Source organism: Schistocerca piceifrons, chromosome 7, assembly GCF_021461385.2.
Source record: "Schistocerca piceifrons isolate TAMUIC-IGC-003096 chromosome 7, iqSchPice1.1, whole genome shotgun sequence".
NCBI classification, from domain to species: Eukaryota; Metazoa; Arthropoda; class Insecta; order Orthoptera; family Acrididae; genus Schistocerca; species Schistocerca piceifrons.
In genome coordinates this window covers 301,948,527-301,962,082 of record NC_060144.1, presented here as the reverse complement: position 1 = coordinate 301,962,082, position 13,556 = coordinate 301,948,527, and positions in this window count along the sequence as shown.

Genomic DNA, 13,556 nt, shown 5'->3' with positions numbered 1-13,556 from the left:
TTTGCCAGGAAGTTTCATATCAGCGCATACTCTGCTGCAGACTACAAATTTCCTTCTAGAAGTGTATCTGTGGAAAATGTTCCCACAGCTTTCTAACGCTGTATTACAGACAATTGTTTTCGGTTTTTTCTTTTTTGTTGTTTTGTGAAGTGGACTGTTAGCTAAGCGCAAACATGGTGCAATTCACTGATGGAGTTGTCAAAAAGAAGAAACCTGTGGAAGATGCTAAATCTTTAAATTCTCTCTGACGTTTTCGTTATTTCATCTCTATAGGTACACCAAGTGTTTCATTTTTGCCGTTTCAGTAGTTCTTTCGTTTTGGGTTCAGAGCCTTGTATCAACAACCACCCAACACATAGACTCTGTCATCACTTTATAAAAAGTATCGTGTGTATTATTTCTTGTTTTGTTGGTGATTGTTCTGAATACAGTAAAGCACATCACTTGGTATTTGTCTGACTATTTATCAAATTTTCATCTTGATCATAGGATATAAAATATCCTAAACGATTAAATTTTGCTGAACTGCTGATTATGTTCCTGATAAACACAATATTTGAACGGACAGGACCGTTGGAATTAAATTGCGCTACTTCAGTTTTGAGAGCGAAGTTTCCTGCGATGACATTCTTGTATTAAACAATCACGATTTTCTTGATGCGTCAAAATCGAGTAAAACCTCATTTTCTTTAGACGCTTATCTCTCTCATATTCTTAGGAAGATTATAAAATACGTTAACATCTGAGAATATTCGTTCCCCTTTGTCGAATTCCATATGACTTCTGTTAAATAATGCGGGATAGCTCTTCTATTATTTTCCCAGAGGTCGTCCGGGATCTTGGTTAAATAATTTTCTGTAATCAGTCAATAAAATATGAGTTTCTTTGTTGGACTCTCGCTTCTACTGGATTGTTTTTGTGTGAATACACATTGGCACCTTGAAATAATTTTGACATAGACTTCATTTGGTGTTATCAATGAAATTTGACGCTAGAATTATAATATTCTTCCCTGTTTCCTTCCTCGAAATTCAGTGTCACAATTACTTGGGTATCTTTTTCGTAGTTTAATATGTATTAAGGATATTTAAAAAGTCTGGTTTTTTCGCGTCTGATGTTTATATATAATGGACGTTACCTCAAGATTATCGCACACTGGATGGCCAATATATTGTAGTACTCCCATCATTTGGCTTCATGTATTAAATACATGTGTGTTCCTTTCTATTTTATTCAAGTGTTTCATTATTTTATAAGCCTTCGTCTGCATTGTTAAGTACTTAAATAATTTCAACTTTCTTTGTATAATTTCGTTGTTTCTACAGCTACATCTACACTATGAAAACCACTGGTGAGTGCATAGCAGACTATATGTCCCACATTACCGTTTGAGTTTCTTCTCATTCCATTCATGTATGATGCCTGGGAAGAATGATTGTTTTAATGCCTTGGTGCGTGCTGAAATTAATCAGATCTTGTCCTCACAATCCCTACGGGGTTGAGTTATATTCCTAGAGTCTACATTTAAAGCCACTTCTTGAAACTGTGTAACAAGGTTTCTCGGTGTGGTTTACATGTGTCTTCAAGAGTCTGCTAGTTAGTTTCTTCAGCATCTCTGTGACACACTCTCACTTGTGGCCATGCTGCCCTCTTCAGTATATGTTCAGTATACTTTCTAACCCACATTTTCTGTGAGCAGCACCAGTTATTTGTAAGCATCTACACTTCCCCAGTATTCTGCCAATAAACCGAAGTCTACCATCTGCTTTACCCACGACTTAGCCTACGAGATTATTCCACTCCATATCCCTATAAAGTGTTACTCCCAGATATTTGTATAAGGTGACCGATTCCAACCATGACTCAGTGATACTGTACTCATAGGATACTACGTTTTTTTCTTTTTCTGAAGTGTACATTTTTACATTTCTGGACATTTAAAATAGTTTGTCAATCTTTGAAGCACTTTTAAATCTTACCAAGACCTGTCTAAATATTTATGCAGCTTCTTTCAGACAGTACTCCAATGTAAGATAACTGCATCAACTGCAGACTTAGGTTACTGTTAACATTGTCTCTGCAAGGCCATTAAGAGAAACAAACGAAAATATCACAACACCAAAAAATAATTAACATAGAGTAATAAAATTTCAGGAATATATTTGTCGAGGTAACATATTTGTCTTTGGTCACTTACCTAATAGCACCAAAAGTCTGACAGATAGCCATATAGCATTTAAAAGGAAATTAAAAGAATTTCTTAATGGCCACTCCTTCTACTCATTAGATGAATTTTTGGATGTAATAAGTGGGTAATTTCCTCAACCCCACAAAAAAATTAAAAATATTAAGTGTCATGTAATATTTTGTGTAATCTATTATCTTGCATAGACACCTTTTATTAACCTGACACGTTCCACATCATTACGAAGTGTCGTATTCATGATCTATGGAACAAGTACTAATCTAATCTAATCTCTAATCTATGTGATTAGCATTGCAAGATCACAGGTTAATGTAAGAGTGAGATTAAAATGTGAAATGCTGGTACATAAGCGTTGAGTGCAAGCATGCAAACGTACACACATTATGTAATAGAGGTGCCGGATGTCCGTTTGTGGAATGGAGTTCCATACCTGTCGCACTTGGTCGGTCAATAAAGGGACGGTTAATGCTGGTTGTGGATGACGCTGGAGTTGTCGCCCGATGGTGTCAGATATGTGCTCGACTGGAGACAGATCTGGTGTCCGAGCAGGCGAAGGCAATATGTCGACATTCTGTACAGCAAGCTGTTTACCACAGCGGTATGTTGGAAAAACCTGGAATGCTGTTCATGATTGGCAGCACAACAGATCGAATCACCATACTGACGTACAAATTTGCAGTCAGGGTGCGTGGGATAACCACGAGAGTGCTCCTGCTGTCATACAAAATTGCACGGGGGACCATAACTCCAGATGTAGGTCCAGTGTGGCTAGCATGCACACAGATTAGTTGCACGCCCTCAACTGGCCTCCTCCTAACCAACACAAGGCCATCAAAGGCATCGAGGGAGTATCAGCTTTTATCAGAAAACACAACAAACCTCCACCCTGCCCTCCAGTGAGCTCACGCTTGACACAGCTGAAGTTGCTAAAATGGTTGAAATAGCTGTAAGCACTATGGGACTTAACATCTGAGGTCATCAGTCCCCTAGACTTAGAACTATTTAAACCTAACTAACCTAAAGACACCACACACATCCATGCCCGAGGTAGGATTCGAACCTACGACCGTAGCAGCAGTGCGGTTCCGGACTGAAGCGCCTTGAACCGCTCGGCTACAGCGGCCGGCGCTGAAGTCGGAAATAGCGTTGGTTTGGGGTCACTGGAATGCACGCTACAGGGCTTCGGGCTCGGAGCTGTCCTTGAAGTAATCGATTTTTAAACAGTTCGTTGTGTCACTGGGTTGTTCAGATTGCTGCTACAGATGCACTACGATGCGCCAGTCATCCGCCGAACACGATGGTCTTCCCTCTCGATAACGCCACATGGCTATCAGGAGCCCCCTCACCTTGCGACCGTAGATTCTCATGACCACCGCTGCCAACAGTCAGGTACAGTGGCTACATTGTTGGCAAGTCTTTTTGCAGTAGCGCAGAAGGAACATCCAGCTTCGCGTAACCATATTACACAACGCCTTTCAAACTTAGTGAGGTGTTGATAATGGCGTCTTAATTGTCGCCTTAAAGAAATTCTTGAGTGACGTCAACTCATCGCGTCCAATGTCAAAGGTAACTAATACTAACGACCGTTACAGCGTTTATTGAAACCAAACCTGATTTGTTTCCTCGTAGTTGCGCTACTAGCACCATTCTTATGCGAATGGTGCAAGATTTGAGTAGACATCATCTTTCCGATGTAGAACCACGCCTACCATCTTTCGTCTATGCCTAATAACTCCTTGGGCACACCAGAAGTTATCTCTGAAATTCAGTTTAACTGTATCGGGTATAGAAGTACTATCTAACGCAACATATGAAAATTTTTGCCGGACCGGGACTCTAACCCAGAGTTGCCGCTTATTGCGAGTGGCTGCTTTACCTCTTAGGGTCTCCAAGCATGTTCCCCAGTTCTTTCCCAACTTCCATGTACCACACACCGATTTCGTCTCATAGGTTATTAACTCATTTACCCACACTCGCACATCTCCTCATTCCTGTGAAAGTTTTAGAATCAACATAACAAGAACTCATGGATTGTCATTCTAGTCACAGTTCCCTGCACAGAAACCCACGAGATGTGCAAATGTGGGTAAATGAATTAATAACATATGAGGACATATAGACAGGTGCGTGACATGTAGAAGTTTGAGGTTGTTTAGCGAGTGTGCTTGGATAGCGTAAATGGTAGTCTGCCTTTAGCGCTGGAGCGGCGGGGACGGAGCTGTTTACGTTTCCGTCACGGCACGTACTTTAGAGATGTTTACGTGCTTCAACGGATTTCGCAAAGATTAGGGTCTTTCGAAGCAAATGGCCGATTCAGATCGGAAATCTATAGAAATTCAGCTTCTCAAATGAATACGCACATCCCAAAGTGCTGGAAGTAGAGCGATTTCTTTGAGACTATGTAACGGTCCCTTGTAAGCCTACTAAACCTTTTGGAATCCTCTCAATTGTGAGTAGTGTGGTTTACGTTAAATTAGTAACAACTGATGCTGCATGCAATGTGATGTCAGAGAAGACGGAGCACGCGCTCAAGTTCCGACATTTGGGTGGCAACATTAGTCCAGTGACTGTGGATCAAAGAGGTCTCAGACCCAGGACAATCTGCTTATTTGAACTCCCATTAACAGTGCAATCAGATGATATGGCGGCTGCAATCAGGTCCTATGGAACGAACCACAAAAAAAATGGTTCAAATGGCTCTAAGCACTATGGGACTAAACATCTGTGGTCATCAGTCCCCTAGAACTTAGAACTAATTAAGCCTAAGTAACCTAAGGACATCAGACACATCCATGCCCGAGGCAGGATTCGAACCTGCGACCGTAGCAGTCGCGCGGTTCCGGACTGAGCGCCTAGAACCGCTAGACCATCGCGGCCGGCAGGAACGAACCACAGCCAAGTCATAAAGAAGTAGGCACAATCCACCACCTAACCAGAAAAGAATGGAGTCTGACAATTCACATTGAACAGAGCAAGCGTGTACCATCCTACCTCTGCATCAGGAGATGCAAAGCGATCATCATATATGATGGCCAGCCAAAGGCTTGCTTGGGTTGTGGAAAAGGGAACCAGGTTCACTCAGTGTTATCAGCAGTGGATTACTCCACTAGAGCCTACGGATTTGATGCCATCCACCACCTCGACATCCTTACCTCTTACATACAGAGCAGCACTTCGAACAGATCCCAGTCAGATGCAAGTGTGTTACCACCCACAGCATCTCTCGCAACCAGCGACGTCAAGACGGGAAAATGAGGCGCAGCCAGTGCCTAACACGGTCCTCCTTCCAGTCCGCCGGGTCTAGAAGGAAGTACGAAAATTGATGCGATGGTCGTGCCTATGGCTGTCTTCGTGCATGTACCTGGGAATTCACACATCTGACACAGAGACGTACTCTCAAAGAGTCATGAGAACAGAAAGATGACCTCAGCTGGCTTGCGATTTGCTCTTGTTAGGCGTGCAGCTATTGATTGCCGATCACCACGACAAACGACACCCTGTGTCATGCAAAGTATTCCCATAGACTTCACGTCCCACTGAGAAGCCGTCTGAAGACCTTACCACTCACCCAATGGCATGGACGGATGATATTGTCCCCAAATCTTTGGTCGAGGATCCACAGGCTACTTTACCTCGCGGCATTTGAATGATAAATTTTTTTTTGCGGTAGACGGGCAGCTCGGTGTAGATGATCTGCTGCTGCAATAACACCTCCTCCTCCTTTTGTTGTGAATGCTGCTGCAGTAACACCTCCTCCCTCTGTTGCTATGAACATCCCAATGTCTATGGACCAGCTGCAAGCTTACAAAAGACCGCTACGGTCGCAGGTTCGAATCCTGCCTCGGGCATGGATGTGTGTGATATCCTTACGTTAGTTAGGTTTAAGTAGTTCTAAGTTCTAGGGGACTTATGACCACAACAGTTGAGTCCCATAGTGCTCAGAGCCATTTGAACCAAGCTTACAAAATTGCCTCCATCAATATCAGTCTTCAACTACTGTGCGATACGCTCAGAGCAGCGGATGTGGATATTGATTTACTGCAGAAAGTTCGACTCCCCTTACGAGACCTCTAGGGGTTTACTACTTACGTCACCTCTGCTGATACAGAAGGAAGTGGAACGACTGTCCTTGTGTGAGATGGAACGGAGGTAACCTATGCCAACTGTCATTGGTATGGGGATTGGCGTTCAATATGCTAGACCCTGGGAGTAGACAACATTCCATTAGAACTACTGACAGCCTTGGGAGAGCCAGTCATGACAAAACTCTACCATGTGGTGAGCAAAATGTATGAGACAGGCGAAATACCCTCAAACATCAAGAAGAATATAATAATAATTCCAATCCCAAAGAAAGCAGGTGTTGACAGATGTGAAAAATTACCGAACTATCAGTTTGGTAAGTCACGGCTGCAAAATACTAACGCGAATTCTTTACAGACAAATGGAAAAACTGGTAGAAGCCGACCTCGGGGAAGATCAGTTTGGATTCCGTAGAAATATTGGAACACGTGAGGCAATACTGACCCTACGACTTTTCATAGAAATCAAATCAAGGAAAGGCAAACCTACGTTTCTAGCATTTGTAGACTTAGAGAAAGCTTTCGACAATGTTGACTGCAATACGCTCTTTCAAATTCTGAAGGTGGCAGGGGTAAAATACAGGGAGCGAAAGGCTATTTACAATTGGTACAGAAACCAGATGGCAGTAATAAGAGTCGAGGGGCATGAAAGGGAAGCAGTGGTTGGGAAGGGAGTGAGACAAGGTTGTAGCCTCTCCCCGACGTTATTCAATCTGTATATTGAGCAAGCAGTAAAGGAAACAAAAGAAAAATTCGGAGTAGGTATTAAAATCCATAGAGAAGAAATAAAAACTTTGAGGTTCGCTGATGGCATTGTAATTCTGTCAGAGACAGCAAAGGACTTGGAAGAGCAGTTGAACGCAATGGACAGTGTCTTGATAGGAGGATATAAGATGATCATCAACAAAAGCAAAACGAGGATAATGGAATGTAGTCGAATTAAGGCGGGTGATGCTGAGGGAATTAGATTAAGAAATGAGACACTTAAAGTAGTAAAGGAGTTTTGCTATTTGGTGAGCAAAATAACTTATGATAGAGAAGATATAAAATGTAGACTGGCAATGGCAAGGAAAGCGTTTCTGAAGAAGAGATATTTAACATCGAGTGTAGATTTGTCAGGAAGTCGTATCTGAACGTATTTGTATGGAGTGTAGCCATGTATGGAAGTGAAACATGGACGATAAATATTTTGGACAAGAAGAGAATAGCTTTCGAAATGTGATGCTACAGAAGAATGCTGAAGATTAGATGGGTAGATCACATAAATAATGAGGAGGTATTGAATAGCATTGGGGAGAAGGGGAGTTTGTGGCACAACTTGACTAGAAGAAGGGATCGGTTGGTAGGACATATTCTGAGGCATCAAGGGATCACCACTTTAGTATTGGAGGGTAGCGTTGAGGGTAAAAATCATAGGAGACAAAGAGATGAATATACTAAGCAGATTCAGAAGGATGTAGGCTGCAGTACGTACTGAGATGAAACAGCTTCCACAGGATCAGAAATGTAAGCAACTCATAGCGAGTACGCGAGCCTCATGTGAATATCAATTGCTGTAGTATCCGTCGCGGCTTTAGTGATGACTCAAATTTATCAAACCAGCTTTACAATGTGTGCTTTACAGTGGGGAAACATCACTTCGGCACCAACAAACGATGGACTATATGATGCGCTTCTCTGACAATGTACAGTGCTCACATAATCCCCTAACCGCCAGGTGGAGATCCATCGCACTAAACTGAATTCTCACCCTTATCCGCCATAGGTTTGAAGTTTTTGTGGTGCAAGCGAAATGCTAGCACAGGATCGGCGAAGAACCTCCCTCTATGCACCACGACAAAGATGACGAACGTTGGTACACCCTCTATATTTTCCAGAAGGTTGCAGGGGGACAACCAGATGGACATTGTACTTACGATTGTCGACCACTACCTCAGATGCGCCACGTTGATGCTGTCTTGGCAGCAGCCCTCCAGACCCTCTCTGACACACTTGATGATATTGTGTCAGCATCCCTTTTGGGGGAGATCAGTAGCGATGATGTTGTGGACGCCCTTGTTAAGCAGCTAGCTAATAAGTCACTGGGACCGGACGGTTTTCCGTTGGAATTCTACTGGACCTTTAAGGGTCTGATGGCTCCGCAGTGGAAGAATATGTACCAAGAATTACTGTCATTAGCGGTCCCCATTCCACCGTCTTTCGTGGGAGATCTCTTTATACCGGTGTGTATACCAGCTGGAGGCATGGAGAATCAACGTTACCACCCAGTCACGCTCCTCAACTTTGATTTCAAGGTCTTCACCAGAATCTTAGTGATCTGTCTTATGAGAGTATTGTTGTAAATTATATGTTGTCGTGTTGGAAGTCAGACCTGGAAGCTGGAGAGATCTGTAGAGACTGAGTAAGAGTCCCTAACCGTTCTTTCCACCAACCTGTCGTCTTCTAAAGTTGTGTCCCCAGCGCAGAAGACTGCTCATCAGTCACGGGATCTTCTTCGTCGGAGGCTACTATGCTGTCATCTCGAATTTGCATCTGTGTTTGTACTGTTTTTGTGGGATTCCACTTATCCAGGTTAGCCTCTGTATCTACAGAGTGCAAGATCTGTAGTACTGACAATGATGGTAGGCGACAACTCTCATTAATGTGTCCTGTTTGTTTATATCTTAAAATGTCACTTTTTACACTCTTCTACAACACTCGATATAACTTTCTTAATAGTACTGTAACGTTTCTCACAACTTCCGATACAGAGTAGGACATGTCCGTCGGAAACAGATATACATGGCCGGCTCTGAAGAACACCCGAAACAGAGACTAGCGAGCCGAAGTACTTCGACTCCCAGGCGAGCCAAAGCGACCCGAAGGTGTCCGAAGCACTTCGGTTGTAATATCATTACTCTTATGTTTCTCAAAACTAGAGAATTTAATAAACAAAAACAGCAGACCATGAAAGATTGTCATACTGAGAACTGGGTTAAATACAATGAGAAGTACATAAATAATTAATAAGAAAAGTTAGGCGTTTATGCATCTAACACTCGAATGTGCAGACCAATCAAAAGTTCAGTACAATTGGCGGACCCTCCGAAGGGAATAGTGCATACTGTACCATCTGCTGCTTGTACCTTACTCCACTTTTTGTACCATACGCTACTTCACGTGTATCGAGCAGAGTCAAGGCGAGCTTCCAGCAGGATAAAATACTGGCTGCCACAGCCAGGAATATCACATTGTGTCACGTTATTACATATGAACAAACGTCTTTTGGACTGGGAGGGGCTAATATGCAGACGGCTCTTAGTGACTGTTGAGATGTGATCGCCCTCGCATGAATCTGTAGATTGCTCGTTGCCCTGGTCTCCGTGGACTTTGATGGCGCATTCTACAAAGTGAGCCATTCTTTCGAAGCTGCCACGATAGATCATATGACCTTCCCTGCTGCCTTCACCAGGGCGATCATTTGCATTCTCCAAGGTGCCTCATTGAGGGTGATCATTAATGGCTAGGTGGAAGGACACATCCCCATCTTATATTCGGTCCGAGGAGGCTGTTCCCTCTCAGTGATCCACTATGTAATAGCACACAGCCGCTTCTATAAGTGATGAAACAACATTGTTTGAGGATTACTCTGAGAATGCCTTGCTTACACGGCTGGTCTAGTCTTTTTCGCCCTCTCTGAAGAGTAGATCTGGATGGCGCTAGGATGGATGGAGCAGTATGGGAAGGAGGGAGACAGCAGCATGAACGTGGCCAAGACACGTGCCTTGGAAATCGGGAGAGGACTCGAGGAGGGGAGTGTATCCCTGCTGCGGACGATGGATACACATTGGCGTTCTTTCGGCTTTTCGTATTTACGAGAGATGTCCGCAGTACGACGGAGCTAAGCTACAAGCTCATTTTACAGGCTCTCTGCATGGGTGTCAGAGGCCACCTCCTCTGAGCTATCGATATAGTCCAAAGGGCCACGTTCATTGAGACCCACACAGCGTCCTGGATGCCTCATTTAGCGCAGATCCTACTGATGACTTCAGTGATGGCTCAGCGGATCCAGTCGGCTTTTGGTTGCTTTGTTAGTAATGCCCTCATCCTCCCCCTTCGCAGCAGAGGACTTCGACTTACCAATGTTCCAGCGCATGTGGTAGCACTTTACATAAACACCATGTTCAAGACGTGGAGTCGTTGACCCCGTTTCTCTTCGTTGATGAACTGGCTGATCCGTCCTGCCTCGCCCGTTTTGCACTCGTTCACGCCGTGTCTGCACTCTCGCTCATCAAAACATCCTTCCTCGATTATAGCTATGTGCACATAAATTTCAGCCGTACCTGGTCACATATGACGCGCGATGTGTACTACCTGTTGATCAATCTCCCTCGGAATGTGATTGAAAGGCGCCACCCAAGAGAGTGGGGGGGGGGGGGAGAGGGGGGCTGCGGTGTGGCGAGCGATTGACCAAAAGTATTTCACGACGTAGATCCGCGCCACCTAGTATCTCGTGGTCAATCAAAAGTTTGCGACAAAGCGAAGACTGCACAACATTGCTTTAGCTGACTCCACAATGTGAGAGTGGTGTCGTGTAACCGACATGGATGAACATCGCCTGAAATGTGGACCTCCCTCTGATGTGTGGCTTCTAATTCAGGAGATGCTTGCATTCTATCTCCGAATGCCACCACATACGTTCGAGCCCGGAGCGCTCGTTCACCCAGTTATACGACCTACTTTCCCCATTCAAATACATATCTAATGAACTGGATCAAAGGGCTTCCTGTGTACTGCCTCTTTCGGGACGGCCTCAAAAATGTTCTTGACTTTTGGATGTGTTACAGGAACGACAATATAATAGCAGTACTATTCCAGATACCTCCAAACTTACTTAAACAATGTATTCAAGGGTGTCTCCCCCCTCCGCAGCTGGGCAATATCGAGTAAAAGATGATGATTCTGGTGGACACTGATTTATTTGAATCTCGTATTGAACGAGACTGTCTTCCGAGAAGACGTCCCAGGGTCCCCGCTATGGAGAGCTTGGACCTGACAGCGTTTATTTTCTGATGTTTTCGAGTGGATGTAGTTCTTACGTTGTACTACCGGAAGGCTACCCTCAGTTTGGTTGTATTCTCTTTTGTTTTTTACTAATAAAATAAAATGCTGTCACATAGGTGTCATTTTGTATTGTACGAGGGTTGTTTTTTAAGTAAGGGCCGTTTTTATTTTTAAAAAAAAGATACAAATACTTTTGTAAAAAAACCTTTATTTTCTGATTCTACACACTTTTACCTATTTTTCTACATAGTTGCCTTGTTTATTTAAGCACCTGTCATACCGTACAACTAACTTTTTAATTCCCTCTTCAAAGAAGTCGGCCGCCTGCTCCGACAGCCAAGAGTTCACGGCTGCTTTCACTTCATCGTCGTCATTGAAGCTCTACCCGACAAGATGGTGTTTCAGGTACCGGAAAAGGTGAAAATCGCTAGGAGCAAGGTCGGGGCTGTAAGGTGCATGGTCCAAAACTTCCCAGCCTAAAGAATCAATCAAACCCCGAGTCTTTTGAGAGGTGTGAGGCCTAGCGTTATCGTGCAGGAGCAAAACTCCTCTTGTCAGCATGCCGCGCTTTTTGTTTTGAATTGCTCCGCGGAGCTTCTTTAGAGTTGCACAGTAGGCATCTGAGTTTATTGTCGTTCCTCGTGGCATAAAGTCCACTAGCAAAACACCGCGCCGGTCCCAGAACACAGTTGCCATAATCTTGCGCTTTGATACCGTCTGTTTGGCTTTGACCTTAACGGGTGAGGTTGTGTGTCTCCATTCCATCGGTTGTCGCTTGCTTTCGGGAGTGATATGGGACACCCATGTTTCATCTCCAGTGACAATTTGACTCAACATGTCATCCCTTTCTTCCTCGTAACGAATCAAAAAGTCCAATGAAGTGGCAAATCTCTTCCCTTTGTGGTCCTCTGTGAGGAGTCTGGGTACCCACTGAGAACAGTTTCTTAAAGTTTAGGTTTTCAGACACAATTTTGTACAAAACCGATCTTGAAACTTGTGGAAATTCCAAAGAAAGAGTGGAAATTGTGAATCTTCTGACCTCACGAATCTTTGTTTCGACTGCAGCCACCAAATCATCAGTGATCACAGAGGGCTGGCCTTGAGCGTTCTTCGTCATGGACGTTTTGACGGCCATTTTTAAACTCTCTAACCCATTGACGCACTTTACCTTCACTCACTGCATTCAAGCCATAAACTTCTGTTAAATGGCGATGAATTTCTGCAGCTGATAGGCTTCTCGCGGTCAAAAAACGTATCACAGACCGTATCTCACACGCGGTGGGCGATTCAATAATCGTAAACATTATAAAGTAGCACAGCGATGCGTACACGTCAGCTACAGAGCTGCAACTTGTATCGGGGTGAATGGGAAGGATTCCGGCAAGTGGCGCGGTGGCTTGAAGCGGTGTCCGCGCTAACTACGGGACTATACGCGCGAACGGCCCTTACTTAAAAAACAACCCTCGTAATTTTATTATGTCCACTACTGTTAAGACGAGGTGAGCCCACTAACGTAAAAAATAAAAAATAAATATAAAAATCATGTTAGTGTCAAAAGAGAAAAAAGTTACATTGGCATTTTTCTGTTCACACTATACAGTACATTCTTCATTCTTTAGTTACTGTAAAATATTTGTATTTTTGGTATTTGTGGATAATTGTATACCAGTAATAAAAAAGTGGTAAGGCGACCGCTCACGATAAGCGATAAATCCAGGTTAGAGTCCCGGTCTGGCATAAATTATCATATGTCGCTTTATACCTACTATAGTTACGTTGAGTTTCAAGAATAAATTTCAGTATTTGAAAACGTAGTTCGTCATGATATTTTAAAATATAGCTACTACTATAGCTGTCGATGACTCTCCATCCAAGAAAACGTGCTGCATCCTCCTTACTAAGCAATACTCATACATCCACAAATTTCACTTGATACCACATACGAGCGTACTTTTGATAAAAAGCGTGGATGCGTTACTGAATCAAATGCTTTTCGGAAATCAAGAAACACTGCATCTCCTGACCGCATTGGCCCAAAGATTTCAGAATGTCACGTGAGAATAGTGAGAGTTGTTTTTCACGTGATCGATGTTTCCGGAATCCATGAGAGTTGTCCTGGAGAAGGTCATTCTGCTCGAGATGCTTGAGCTCAGAATAATAAGTTTTAAGTTTCTACAACAAATGGAGGTCAAGAATATTTGAGCGTAGTTTCGTAGATCACATCT